The following is a 13,925-nucleotide window of genomic DNA, read 5'->3' on the forward strand; positions in this document are numbered from 1 at the left end:
AGCAAATATATGTTTTCTTTATCCTTCTAGTTTTAAAATGTGCCTATTAGCCCCTTGCACAGAGTAGATATTCAAAACTGACACAAAAATAATATAAAGAATTAAATTAGAGTGGCCTCAGTTTTATAAAGGAGACACCACTGGAATCAGGCTCAAAAAGCAGACAGAATTCGGATTTGTTAAAAAGAGCAAAGTGTACTGCAAGTACTTCTCAGAGCAACTCTGGTATTGCTTGACCTTACCACCATCATGATGTTACTTTATTTTGATTTTGTCATTTCTTTTCCAAGAGAAAATGCATATAGTTGAAAATGCAAATTAAAAAAATAAAACAAAGATTCTTCCTCTAACTCTTGTCCTGTTATCCAGAAATATAATGTGGATTTTTCACTAAGTACATAATATTTTCCTTTTCAATGCAAAAGGTAGCATACATTAAACATCATTCTCTACCTTTTTATCTTCTCTATATACTTAACCTTATATTAATAAGTCTTTCTCATTTTTCTTATGGTAGCAGGGTATTAAGTTGCGCATCATATATGTAACTGGTTCTATATTCATCAGCATTTAGGTGCATCTAAACATTTCATATTAAAGATGTTCTTAATATATCATATGACATCATTTTATGTGGCCATATCTGCAGAATAAATTCAACAACTAAAGTTTTGGAGTCAATGTATAAGAGAAATTGTTATTTTGAGAGTCATTAAAGTCCTACTTTAAAGACTAGTAAAATGAGTTAACTTTTTACTTCAACTGACTCTTTTATATAGAATATAATGTGTTCTTCATGGAGTTTTAGAAATACATTCTTGTTCCTGTGTATGTAAACAATACATATTTATGTATCTAAGATATCTATATAAGCAGACAGCACAGATACATGATTTTTAATGGGGCACTATTATACAATATGTCTAATATATATTATATGTACAGTTGATACTCACTTGTTGCAGTAGTTATGTTTTATAAAGTTGTTGGGAACACTGAATTAGCAAATATTGAACCATTGTTCCTTGGAGAGATGTGGGGTTAGTTATGTGCCTGTGTACCTCTGGTCACAATATTTTTGTAAATTGTTCAATATAGAACTGTGTTTTATGTATGTTTTGTTTAAAGACACTTTATTTAATACATACTATTGATTCATTAACATTGAATTAGTTGTCAACAACACTGTAGTTCAGGCCTGGAGGAAGCTTATACAGCATATGTATCTTTTCCCTCGGATACTCTCGTGCACTGGACAGCACTTCAGCACCATCTTTGGGGCCCATTCGAAACATTCAACTCAGAAACACAAAACACAAAAATGCCAAAAATGTGGCAATAAACACAATGTGAAAAGGATATTTGTTTATCATAGGTGAGCAGAAACAAGAAGACAGAACTTCACTTTGTTCAACCTCAGTTGGGAACATGGCAGCTCAAAATTTTCACCACTTTGCACATGCATGTGAATGCCCATGAAAGTTCAGCAGTACTGATTTTGGTGTTACAAAGGAATTTTAGTGAGTAGACAAATTTGCTTATACAGAATTTGTGAATAATGAGGCTCGACTCTATATTTTATTCACTAATTTATTCAACAAGGGCTTATTGATTCTGAATAATATAAATATATATAATACATATTTAAAGGATAGTGCACAAATGTGGAAGTAATAAACAGGATATTATCACTTACGTATATGTGAGTATATATCAACATGTGGTTGAATACAGAAACCCATACGTGTGTACCTCTAAGTGAACTCCAATTATTACATTTTGTGTGTGTATGTGTTTTATGCATGCCTGTACCTAGATATGTCGGTTTTCTGGGTTCAGTGAGGTGAGAAAAAAGTCAATGGCTGTTTAGTCTCAAGGTAATAGCCTGCTCTTTGATAAATTTCACCCCATTTTTTCCATGACTATCTGTTTCTATTTCTTTCTTCATAATTTAAATATTAGCAAATCTTTTTTTAAAAAATATTGTATAATAGCAAATATCTTCGTATGACTTGCAAGGTGGATAGTCTTCCCTTAGTTTTAGGCTTTGATTTTCTTTCTACTAACAAATATTCTTGAAGTCTTGAAGGCTACTGTCCCACCACTCCAAACCTGGTTTATTTCAATTGATTAACTTCTGTTTGTCCTGTCTCCCACCTTTCTTTCTATCCTATGCATATCATATTTATCCTAAGAATCTTTCAAAGATCCCTTTAACGACACAAAATAAAATTCACAGTTTCTATTTGACGGTCTTCACAACTAAACCAAGGCCCTATTTTTAGAACCATTCTCAATATACCCATAGCACCTACAGACACATGAAACCACAGTCCCAAGAAGAAAGATTTCTGCCCTCCTGTATGTTTCTTTCAATCCTGAATGTCCTTCTCCATCTCTTGGTTGTAATGCTGATCCAAATTGTACCTCTTCAATATTTTCATACTTACCTCCTGTTGATAATATCTCCCACCCTGCTGTACCAGTGGAGAATATACCTGAAGTCATTACTTTTCTTTATATTTCCCCTACTTCCCCAGACAACTACTATTTTACATTTCTCTCCTAGATCTTCAGATAAAATATTCAGAAAAAAAGGTGGACACTTTGTTCCTCATTTCACCAAAATGTTAAATAAGTTACTACAAAGTAACTAGAAAGTTGGAATATTAATTTAGGCTTGACTAAATGCCACACTTTCTAATTCACCTTGACATTTAACATATTTTTCTCTGAACATATTTTTTTTCTTAAATTTCAAATGATTTTTCATAAATGAATTTTGAGGACACCATTTGTTTATAAGATAGATAGAGCCATAGGCATTTGGATTTAGCATTGCAATTCTTCCCTGAATAGGTCAGTTCTTCCAAATTTGATAGGAGTGGGGAGCAGGACAGAATCTTATCAGTCTCTACTTATCTGTGTCAAGCTTTTAATACTTAATGGGTTATAGAAAACCGGTTTAGGCAAAGTGACCCAATTTCTACCATGTACCTATGCAACTGAGGAGCAAAAAGGAAAAACAGCATTTGCTAACTTCTTAGACCTTTTATGGGAGAGACATTCCCCCATTGCCACCTTACTTTCACAATAAAAGCAATTGTCTTATCAAGGCAAACACCTTTTTGAATTGGAGAAGGGAACTAATATTTATTGAGGCCTTAGTTCATGCTAAAAACTGTGCTGAGGGGAGGAGCCAAGATGGCCAAATAGGAACAGCTCTGGTCTACTGCTCCCAGCATGAGCGACGCAGAAGACGGATGATTTCTGCATTTCCAACTGAGGTACCGGGTTCATCTCACTGGGGAGTGCCAGACAGTAGGTGCAGGACAGTGGATGCAGGGCACCGTGTGCAAGCCAAAGCAGGGCGAGGCATCGCCTCACCCGGGAAGTGCAAAGGGTCAGGGAATTCCCTTTCCTAGTCAAAGAAAGGGGTGACAGATGGCACCTGGAAAATTGGGTCACTCCCATCCTAGTACTGCACTTTTCCAACTGGCTTAAAAAATGGCACACCAGGAGATTATATTCCGCACCTGGCTCAGAGGGTTCTACGCCCACGAAGTCTCACTCATTGCTAGCACAGCAGTCCGAGATCAAACTGCAAAGCAGCAGCAAGGCTGGGGGAGGGGCACCCACCATTGCCAAGTTAGTGGTTTGATTAGGTAAACAAAGTGACTGGGAAGCTCGAACTGAGTGGAGCCCACCGCAGCTCAAGGAGGCCTGCCTGCCTCTGTAGGCTCCATCTCTGGGGGCAGGGCACAGACAAACAAAAAGACAGCAGTAACCTCTGCAGACTTAAATGCCCCTGTCTGACAGCTTTGAAGACAGTAGTGGTTCTTCGAGCATGCAGCTTGAGATCTGAGAATGGGCGGACTGCCTCCTCAAGTGGGTTCCTGACCCCGGAGTACCCTAACTTGGAGGCACCCCCCAGTAGGGGTGGACTGACACCTCACACGGCCGGGTACTCCTCTGAGACAAAACTTCCTGAGGAACGATCAGACAGCAGCATTTGCGGTTCACCAATATCTGCTCTTCTGCAGCCACCGCTGCTGAAACCCAGGCAAACAGGGTCTGGAGTGGACCTCTAGCAAACTCCAACAGACCTGCAGCTGAGGGTCCTGTCTGGTAGAAGGAAAACTAACAAACAGAAAGGACATCCACACCAAAAACCCATCTGTACGTCACCATCGTCAAATACCAAACGTAGATAAAACCACAAAGATGGGGAAAAAACAGAGCAGAAAAACTGGAAACTCTAAAAATCAGAGCACCTCTCCTCCTCCAAAGGAACGCAGCTCCTCACTAGCAATGGAGCAAAGCTGGATGGAAAATGACTTTGACGAGTTGAGAAAAGAAGGCTTCAGATGATCAAACTAGTCCGAGCTGCAGGAGGAAATTCGAACCAATGGCAAAGAAGTTAAAAGGTTTGAAAAAAAATTAGACGAATGGATAACTAGAATAACCAATGCAGAGAAGTCCTTAAAGGACCTGATGGAGCTGAAAACCAAGGCACGAGAGCTACGTGACGAATGCAGAAGCCTCAGCAGCCGATGTGATCAACTGGAAGAAAGGGTATCAGTGATGGAAGACGAAATGAATGAAATGAAGTGAGAAGGGAAGTTTAAAGAAAAAAGAATAAAAAGAAACAAAGCCTCCAAGAAATCTGGGACTATATGAAAAGACTAAATCTGTGTCTGATTGGTATACCTGAAAGTGACGGGGAGAATGGAACCAAGTTGGAGAACACTCTGCAGGATATTATCCAGGAGAACTTCCCCAATCTAGCAAGGCAGGCCGACATTCAAATTCAGGAAATACAGAGAATGCCACAAAGATACTCCTCAAGAAGAGCAACTCCAAGACACATAATTGTCAGATTCACCGAAGTTGAAATGAAGGAAAAAATATTAAAGGCAGCCAGAGAGAAAGGTCGGGTTACCCACAAAGGGAAGCCCATCTGACTAACAGCTGATCTCTCAGCAGAAACTCTACAAGCCAGAAGAGACTGGGGAGCAATATTCAACATTCTTAAAGAAAAGAATTTTCAACCCAGAATTTCATATCCAGCCAAACTAAGCTTCATAAGTGAAGGAGAAATAAAAGCCTTTACAGACAAGCAAATGCTGAGAGATTTTGTCATGACCAGGGCTGCCCTAAAAGAGCTCCTGAAGGAAGCACTAAACATGGAAAGGAACAACCGGTACCAGCTGCTGCAAAAACATGCTAAATTGTAAAGACCATCAAGGCTAGGAAGAAACTGCATCGACTAATGAGCAAAATAACCAGCCAATATCATAATGACAGGATCAAATTCACACATAACAATATTACCTTTAAATGTAAATGGGCTAAATGCTACAATTAAAAGACACAGACTGGCAAATTGGATAAGGAGTCAAGACCCATCAGTGTGCTGTATTCAGGAAACCCATCTCACGTACAGAGACACACATAGGCTCAAAACAAAGGGATGGAGGAAGAACTACCAAGCAAATGGAAAACAAAAAAAGGCAGGGGTTGCAATCCTAGTATCTGATAAAACAGACTTTAAACCAACAAAGATCAAAAGAGACAAAGAAGGTCATTACATAATGGTAAAGGGATCAATTCAACAAGAAGAGTTAACTATCCTAAATATAAATGCACCCAACACAGGAGTACCCAGATGCATAAAGCAAGTCCTTAGTGACCTACAAAGAGACTTAGACTCCTACTCAATAATAATGGGAGACTTTAACACCCCACTGTCAATATTAGACAGATCAACGAGACAGAAAGTTAACAAGGATACCCAGGAATTGAACTCAGCTCTGCACCAAGTAGACCTAATAGACATCTACAGAACTCTCCACCCCGAATCAACAGAATATACATTCTTTTCAGCACCGCACCATACCTACTACAAAATTGACCACATAGTTAGAAGTAAAGCACTCCTCAGCAAATGTAAAAGAACAGAAATTATAACAAACTGTCTTTCAGACCACAGTGCAATCAAACTAGAACTCAAGATTAAGAAACTCAGTCAAAACTGCTCAACTACATGGAAACTGAATAACATGCTCCTGAATGACTACTGGGTAAATAATGAAATGAAGGCAGAAATAAAGATGTTCTTTGAAACCAACCAGAACAAAGACACAACATACCAGAATCTGTGGGACACATTCAAAGCAGTGTGTAGAGGGAAATTTATAGCACTAAATGCCCACAACAGAAAGCAGGAAAGATCTAAAATGGACACCCTAACATCACAATTAAAAGAACTAGAAAAGCAAGAGCAAACACATTCAAAAGCTAGCAGAAGGCAAGAAATAACTAAGATCAGAGCAGAACTGAAGGAAATAGAGACACAAAAAACCCTTCAAAAAATCAATGAATCCAGGATCTGGTTTTTTTAAAAGATCAACAAAATTGATAGACTGCTAGCAAGACTAATAAAGAAGAAAAGAGAGAAGAATCAAATAGACACAATCAAAAATGATAAAGGGGATATCACCACCGATCCCGCAGAAATACAAACTGCCATCAGAGAATACTACAAACACCTCTACGCAAATAAACTAGAAAATCTAGCAGAAATGGATAAATAATTCGACACATACATCCTCCCAAGACTAAACCTGGAAGAAGTTGAATCTCTGAATAGACCAATAACAGGCTCTGAACTTGAGGCAATAATTAATAGCTTACCAACCAAAAAAAGTCCAGGACCAGATGGATTCACAGCTGAATTCTACCAGAGGTACAAAGAGGAACTCGTACCAATCCTTCTGAAACTATTCCAATTGATAGAAAAAGAGGGAATCCTCCCTAACTCATTTCATGAGGCCAGCATCATCCTGATACCAAAGCCTGGCAGAGACACAACAAAAAAAGAGAATGTTAGACCAATATCCTTGATGAACATCGATGCAAAAATCCTCAATAAAATACTGGCAAACTGAATCCAGCAGCAAATCAAAAAGCTTATCCACCATGACCAAGTGGGCTTCATCCCTGGGATGCAAGGCTGGTTCAACATATGCAAATCAATAAATGTAATCTAGCATATAAACAGAACCAAAGACAAAAACCACATAATTATCTCAATAGATGCAGAAAAGGCCTTTGACAAAATTCAACAACCCTCCATGCTAAAAACTCTGAATAAATTAGGTATTGATGGGATGTATCTCAAAATAATAAGAGCTATCTATGACAAACCCACAGCCAATATCATACTGAATGGGCAAAAACTGGAAGCATTCCCTTTGAAAATGGGCACAAGACAGGGATGCCCTCTCTCACCACTCCTATTCAACATATTGTTGGAAGTTCTGGCCAGGGCAATCAGGCAGGAGAAGGAAATAAAGGGTATTCAATTAGGAAAAGAGGAAGTCAAATTGTCCCTGTTTGCAGATGACATGATCTAGAAAACCCCATTGTCTCAGCCCACAATCTCCTCAAGTTGATAAGCAACTTGAGCAAAGTCTCAGGATACAAAATCAATGTACAAAAATCACAAGCATTCTTATACACCAATAACAGACAAACAGAGAGCCAAATCATGAGTGAACTCCCATTCACAATTGCTTCAAAGAGAATAAAATACCTAGGAATCCAACTTACAAGGGATGTGAAGGACCTCTTCAAGGAGAACTACAAACCGTTTCTCAACGAAATAAAGGAGGATACAAACAAATGGAAGAACACTCCATGCTCATGGGTAGGAAGAATCAATATCATGAAAATGGCCATAATGCCCAAGGTAATTTATAGATTCAATGTCATCCCCATCAAGATGCCAATGACTTTCTTCACAGAATTGGAAAAAACTACTTTAAAGTTCATATGGAACCAAAAAAGAGCCTGCATCGCCAAGTCAATCCTAAGCCAAAGAACAAAGCTGGAGGCATCACCCTACCTGACTTCAAACTATACTACAAGGCTACAGTAACCAAAACAGCATGGTACTGGTACCAAAACAGAGATATAGACCAATGGAACAGAACACAGCCCTCAGAAATAATGCCACATATCTACAACTATCTGATCTTTGACAAACCTGACAAAAACAAGAAATGGGGAAAGGATTCCCTATTTAATAAATGGTGCTGGGAAAACTGGCTAGCCATATGTAGAAAGCTGAAACTGGATCCCTTCCTTATGCCTTATACAAAAATTAATTCAAGATGGATTAAAGACATAAATGTTAGACCTAAAACCATAAAAACCCTAGAAGAAAACCTAAGCAATACCATTCAGGACATAGGCATGGGCAAGGACTTCATGTCTAAAACACCAAAAGCAATGAAACAAAAGCCAAAATTGACAAATGGGATCTAATTAAACTAAAGAGCTTCTGCACAGCAAAAGAAACTACCATCAGAGTGAACAGGCAACCTACAAAATGGGAGAAAATTTTTGCAACCTACTCATCTGACAAAGGGCTAATATCCAGAATCTACAATGAACTCAAACAAATTTACAAGAAAAAAACAACCCCATCAACAAGTGGGCGAAGGACATGAACAGACACTTCTCAAAAGAAGACATTTATGCAGCTAAAAAACACATGAAAAAATGCTCATCACCACTGGCCATCAGAGAAATGCAAATCAAAACCACAATGAGATACTATCTCACACCAGTTAGAATGGCCATCATTCAAAAGTCAGGAAACAACAGGTGCTGGAGAGGATGGGGAGAAATAGGAACACTTTTACACTGTTGGTGGGACTGTAAACTAGTTCAACAATTGTGGAAGTCAGTGTGGCGATTCCTCAGGGATCTAGAACTAGAAATACCATTTGACCTAGCCATCCCATTACTGGGTATATACCCAAAGGATTACAAATCATGCTGCTATAAAGACACATGCACACGTATGTTCATTGTGGCACTATTCACAATAGCAAAGACTTGGAACCAACCTAAATGTCCAACAACGATAGACTGGATTAAGAAAATGTGGCACACATACACCATGGAATACTATGCAGCCATAAAAATGGTGAGTTCATGTCCTTTGTAGGGACATGGATGAAACTGGAAACCATCATTCTCAGCAAACTATCGCAAGGACAAAAAACCAAACACCACATGTTCTCACTCATAGGCGGGAATTGAAAAATGAGAACACATGGACACAGGAAGGGGAACATCACACCCCAGGGACTGTTGTGGGGTGTGGGGAGCGTGGAGGGATAGCATTAGGAGATATACCTAATGCTAAATGACGAGTTAATGGGTGCAGCACACCAACATGGCACATGTATACATATGTAACAAACCTGCACGTTGTGCACATGTACCCTAAAACTTAAAGTATAATAATAATAAAATAAAAAAAGAAAAAAACTGTGCTGAGAAGACTTTTTGCTTATTTAATTGGAGATAAATTATCTAGAAAATATATTTCCCTTCACCCCGTATCAAACTTGAGTGGAAACAAGGAAATTTAGGTGGTTATGTGACTTTGAGACACCTGTTTTTTTATGTTTGCCAATTAACTCTTCCTTCTACTCCCATCCTTGGCCGCCTTCATCCAGTTAAGACGACATCAAAGAAATGAGTCTAGTGTGATCAATGTAGCTGATAAAAATAATTATCCTATAGCATATTTTAAGAAGATAATTAGAGCTTCATTTTTGAGACTTGATTTTTATTTGTTTAGAAATTAATAAGACTGAGATTTGAAACTTTATATTTAAATATATAAAGGTATTACTTTTTCTACTTTATTTTTAACTGTATATAAACCTAAGGCTCTTCTACTCCTAGAAGGAATATTTACTATGTTTTGAGGGCTCAGAATGTAAGCATGTGGAAGACACAGAGCATAAAATTTGTAATATTTATCAAGACCATCAAAATCTTCTTCTGTGAAAATTTCTTCCATAAAATATATGTTAAAATTAGAGAATCTCAATGGTTCTTACCTGGACTTAGAATCCTACAGCAACTGCAACAAGTCCACCCTTTATTCCTCTTAAAGTGGTTGGCTTTTTGAAAACAAGTCCAGTGATGATTAACCACCTTATTATGTCATTGCTCTAGTCAAACAGATAAAACCTAGTTAGTTTTAAGAGTTCACTCCAGTTGCCAATATTTAAAGATTATATTTCTCAGAATTCTCACGTTATTTTTGTTAATCTTAACAAGTAAACTTTACTTTTGGGAATGGCTTTTACTTGTTTATTCAATTAAGTTGGTGGCATAAGATTTTTTTCTTTAAAAATATGAATACAATAAATTATTCCAGGTATTTAAAACTTCCAAATAGAAAATAATTTAAGACAAATAAAAAATATGCCTACAGGTTACATTGGCATTTAAAAATTAAAATATACCGTCTTTGCTTGGTACATAGGTATAGTTCTAATATGGTATGTATGGAGACTGGATATACCATTTGGAATAGGAAAGTCCCAATTAACTGCAAGACCATTTTTCTGAATCATGAAAATTAAGACTGCTTTGTGCAATAGATTCTTTACATTAAAACCTGAAAGAATTATTAATACCATAGTTTCCTTTTATTGACTTGACTTTTGGAGAAAGGAAGAACTTAACTCAGTTAAAAGTTTTCTTGAGTAGAGATGAAGTTTAATTAATTCAATAACTCAAACATTTTAGACTCTCAATTATACTTTGGATATTAAGCTCTCTTCTGAAATAAAGTACAGACCCTTCTCTCACATAAATATATATATTTCAGAAAAGTGTGAAGATATATGTGTCTATATACACACAAACATACATGTATACATGTATACACACATTTACCTGTATACACATATGCACATATATATGTGGTAATGTGAGGATGCATATATGAGAATATGGTTATCCCTTATCATTCATGGGACATTTGTTGACATGGTTTCAGCGAAATGTATTTGATGTCTGTGTCACAGTTATCTAAGTGATTAGTTCTATTTTTGGTTAATTATTGAGAGTACTGGAATCATGAGACAAACTAGAGTGTAGAGGGGAAGAATGACTGTGCAGAACTGAGAAATGTAGACCCAAGGCCAAAAAATTAGAGTAAGGCTTCCAAATACTCTGCTGAGTAAGAATCTACTGGCGAGTTGTCAAAATAGCAATCTAGTCCCACACCCAGCAGATTCTGGCTCAGGGGACCAAAGATTATGCCTTTTAAATAAGCACTTTGAAAAATTTTCATGTACTGCCAGATTTTGATATCACAGCAGGAATGCAGAACATTTTCCATCATTTTTATGGACTTCCTTTTATTCACAATGGGAATACAGTTTGGGTTTTCTCAGGCTAATGGTTTTCTCTTCAGACATCTATTTCATTGAAAACACATCAACATGTTTGGAGACTAATATATATATTATATACAATGAAGATACAACAGCACAAACTAACAACCTTTATAATCCTAAGCTAAAGTTGCCAGTTGTAAAATTCTTCAATATTTTCAGAGGTCAAAGAGCATTCTCTGTGCCCCTTTTCTCTTCCTAATTGTGTAAATAATTAGACTGCTCATTTTGTGGGATCGTGGAAAAACAAGAGTACACCAGGGGAAAGATGTTGCAAAACATCTTTCAAGATCAATAATATGATAACAGCCACGCATCAGATGACAAAAATTGATTTAAAGAATCAGCTGATATTTTTTTCAGAAAGAGCTATCACAGCTCTGATGAAATATCATGGCCTTTGAAGTCTGAAAGACTTAAATGCCAATATGTCTCTGCTACGTGCCAGCAGTATAAACATCAGTAGGTTATTTACCATTTCTGAGCATCAGTGCGCTCACCTATAAAGTAGGAAGTCTATATATGGAATAAAGATTTAGTGTATGTAAAGTGCCTTACATTAATGCCTGGCACATTATAGATTCAATACCTAATTAGATTAATTGTATGATATTTGCATATTGTAAATTTTAAAGCAGTTAATTTATATTACATGAGTACAAATAAAATCTCTGAGATCTGTATCCTGTAGATCTGTAAAACCTATGTCCAACAGGTTTTAGCGCCAGAGTTCTCAGGTGTGTACCACAGGCACACCTCAAGAGGGAACCATCAGGCTCCGAGCAGATCCGCCATTACCCGAACATTTCAGCTGATTAAGAGACAGCTCCAGAAAGTTACACTCTTCTGGAAAGAACCCCTATTCTACATATTATTCTCCAAACATGTTTCTATACCCACCAATGCTCAAAGCTCTGGCATCATCAAGACTAATATTACCACGGCAATTATCTCTCTTATGGTGGTGATCACCATAAGGTAAGGATTCCCTGATGACTCATCACCTCTTCTCTAATTCCCATAGAGCTCTGCACATTCCTATGTTTGCCCCCATCTTCTCTCTTTCTCCCAATCCTGGACTGAAATTCTTCTCTTGAGTTTTCTGGAACCCATCACTAGTCATGACTGAAACTCCCCTTACCTGTACCTCTTCTCCGAGTTATTCTGCTTCACTTCTGCCTTGAACTTAAAAATTGGTTTTCCCTGAGACACTCCCTCTCCTGCAGCAGTGATACATAGGGGTTGTCTTATCCCCCATATTGCTGCAAACCAGATGGGCTGGTTTCCAATGTGCCTCACTTTGCTAGTTTCTTTACATTTCCCCACCCTTTACACTCATAATACATAGTTTTGGATCTCATATTGAAAGACTGTATCACTTATTCCTCTTGTTGAAATCATCTATCAACCCTCAGTCGCTCCCACTCATTTCATGACAATTTTAGCTCTCAATCCAAAGCCATTCTCTCAAAATGCTACTACTATTTTAATTATTCATGATGGTAATGACCATGAAGAGAATCTTTTTAATTCTCTGTTGTTTTATTTTTTAGCCTTCTCCTCAATGATCTTGGCTTCTACATACTATTATGGGCATATCCTATACTTTTCACACCACTGTAATCTCTCCATAATATCAAAGATTGGAGCACCACTCTTTATCCTTCCTAGCTCACACTCAGTAACACCCTAGATCCACATGCTTCCACTGACCAGGATGTATAATCTACAATTTGATTTTGCCAGAGATTTCGGTGTTCCTTATCTATACGTCTGGGTTAATTTAATGGTCACAGTAATCACTCTCTTCTATATAACTTCATATAATTTTGACTGTTTTGCATTATTTTAATTGCATGTCAAAGTCACAATCTTGATTAAATTTAACTCTCAAATAACTCTGCACATTTCCCTCATGAAGCTAAATGTAACTGAGGAAAATCTCTCAACCATGCTGATTTTAAACGTATGATTAGGAAGCCCAAACGGACCTTTCATTTTGCCAAGAAATCATTCACGTCAGTTTGCATTCTGAGCATTTTGTGCCTTCACCTTTTTTTTTTTTTTTTGAAATTCTAATACATCCCTTCCTCACCTTCAGCTGATGACCTATTTTACTGAAACAATAAATAAATAAAGAAGAAACTTCAAAAGCTCCCTTGACCACACTTATCTATGTGAAGCCCCAGTACCACATGGTCTACCTTAGTGAACTACGCAAGTTTAAGCTAAGGCCAATCTCCACTTGCATATGACATTGACTCCTCCCTTTGTGTTTTTAAGGATATCACCATCCTCTTTTTAAAGAAATGTTTCTATCAGCACGTAAGCATGTTGTCACTTTTTCATCTTCCAAAAATCTCTCTTTTGATCCCATTTTTTCCTAATATTGCCCTATTTCTGTGCTATTTTTACAGAGAAATAGCTTGTCTAATTATTGCTTTCATTCTCTCTCTCTACATTCTCTCTTGAGCACATTCTTATCAGGTTTTTGCCCCCAAATTTCCACTGAAACTACTTTTCGTAAGTCATAAATTACCTAAATGCTACATCTAATAGTCCTCATCTGACTTGAACTATTAGCAGCATTTTTCAGAACTGAGAATTCCCTCCCTAAGCAAAACTTTGCAGGACACTACCCTTTGTGGT

The 13,925-nt window shown here is 37.4% G+C and overlaps 1 protein-coding gene across 1 annotated transcript in view; it reads right to left on the reverse strand.

The window, feature by feature from the left end:
- Nucleotides 1-9,969, reverse strand: part of SLCO1B1 (solute carrier organic anion transporter family member 1B1) — a 101,652-nt gene extending 91,683 nt beyond the window's left edge. The window contains exon 1 of the mRNA XM_055280433.2: nt 9,927-9,969. The gene's annotated coding sequence lies outside the window, so the exon portion shown is untranslated. The remainder of the gene's footprint in view (nt 1-9,926) is intronic.
- Between the last annotated feature and the right edge of the window lie 3,956 nt (nt 9,970-13,925).

Source organism: Symphalangus syndactylus, chromosome 5 (assembly GCF_028878055.3).
Source record: "Symphalangus syndactylus isolate Jambi chromosome 5, NHGRI_mSymSyn1-v2.1_pri, whole genome shotgun sequence".
Taxonomy (NCBI): domain Eukaryota; kingdom Metazoa; phylum Chordata; class Mammalia; order Primates; family Hylobatidae; genus Symphalangus; species Symphalangus syndactylus.